We start from the raw sequence: 1,476 nt of genomic DNA, 5'->3' as shown, positions 1-1,476 counted from the left end.
TGAATGTGGTCACCTGCACTTCAGCTCAGGAGTCCTGCAAAAGACAGGAGAGTGTTGTTTTCAACCTGGCTTCTTTTCTCCTCTTTCAAGGACTCAGATGACAGCACTGCAGGAAGAAGAAAAACAAGTTCCTGAGTCTCCCACAGCCAATAGTCCCGCAGAGCACAGGCCTTTTCTAAGTGGAGAGGGGTAGTTCTGGTGTAAATTGCCTCATCAGAAATTTGGATCCAAAGTCTTTTCTGTTATTTCTGTCTCATGCCTCATCACCTCTACCATCATTCTAGTGTGTCCAGAGTTTGTTCCTTCCAATGGGTTTGCGGTCTCGTTGACTTCAACTATGAAGCCATGGACCTTGGCAGTGAGTGTTACAGCTCTTAAAGGCGGCACGGACCCAAAGAGTAAGTAGCAGCAAGATTTATTGTGAAGAGCGAAAAAACAAGGTTTCTACAGCATGGAAGGGGACCTTAGTGCGTTGCGGCTGCTGGCTGGGGTGGCCAGCTTTTATTCTCTTATTTGTCCCCGCCCATGTCCTGCTGATTGCTCCATTTTAGAGAGTGCTGATTGGTCCATTTTACTGAGTGCAGATTGGTCCATTTTACAGAGTGTGGATTGGTCCATATTACAAATAGCTAGCTACCCACAGAGCACTGATTGGTGTGTTTTTACACAGCACTGATTGGTGCATTTTACAAACCTCTTGTAAGACAGAAAGGTTCTCCAAGTCCCCTCCCAACCCAGAAGTCCAGCTGGCTTCACCTCTCACTAGGGAAACCATGTCTGTTTCTAAAAGAGGATTAAAAGATATTACCTGTTGGCTGAAGTCCAGAGTGTCCTGGAAAAAAGAGGAAAAGATATACACTTAAAAATATTGAAGCAAGTCTGTCCTCTAACACAATGTCCCAGCCCCAGATCTCCCACCTGAGATTTCTCTAACACCACAACCCACACCAACCAGGGCAGAGAGGAGCAGAAACAGACCATGTGACCCATGAAGCGTGACGTGTCTGTCACAGGATCCAGTGTAATTGCATTAGCCTTAGTGGCTCTTCCTTAATTTGCTCCAGGATCTCAAACCAAAGGACCCCTAACCTTCCTCTTGTCTCTGCAGGCCACAAGCTATTATGCTTTGACATAGTAACCATGCACTGATGATTTGTGGATTAGCAGGAAATTAGAGCTGTTTGGGGAAAGAAAGGCTTTATCCAGGGCCACTCATATACTGAGAACTAACCTCAGCAAAGCCATATTTCCTCCTCCAGAAAAGCCTATGGAGAGAGCCAGCTACCAAAGGCTCCTCACCTTTCTGATTCCTGAAGTAGATGAACAGCCCGGCCCCAAGGAAGAGCAGGCCCAGCACAAAACCCCCGACTCCACTCAGCATCTTGCTCTGTGCAGATTCAGACCGTGCTCCTGAGAGACGAACCCAGCTTTAGTGATGTTTATTCCAAACTGAACCTCTTTAATTGAGACTCTAAG

General features: G+C 46.5%; 1 long non-coding RNA gene across 1 annotated transcript; it reads right to left on the bottom strand.

The window, feature by feature from the left end:
* Positions 1 to 1,437, bottom strand: LOC116273360. Its single transcript, XR_004181721.1, has 3 exons — positions 1,300 to 1,437; positions 809 to 832; positions 1 to 34 (listed from the first exon to the last, which is right to left on the bottom strand). It is a non-coding gene; the product is annotated as an uncharacterized LOC116273360 (long non-coding RNA).
* Between the last annotated feature and the right edge of the window lie 39 nt (positions 1,438 to 1,476).

This window comes from Papio anubis, unplaced genomic scaffold (assembly GCF_008728515.1).
Source record: "Papio anubis isolate 15944 unplaced genomic scaffold, Panubis1.0 scaffold5988, whole genome shotgun sequence".
Lineage (NCBI taxonomy): Eukaryota > Metazoa > Chordata > Mammalia > Primates > Cercopithecidae > Papio > Papio anubis.
The sequence above is the reverse complement of the archived record's forward strand: the minus strand, read 5'-3'. Positions and strand labels throughout refer to the sequence as shown.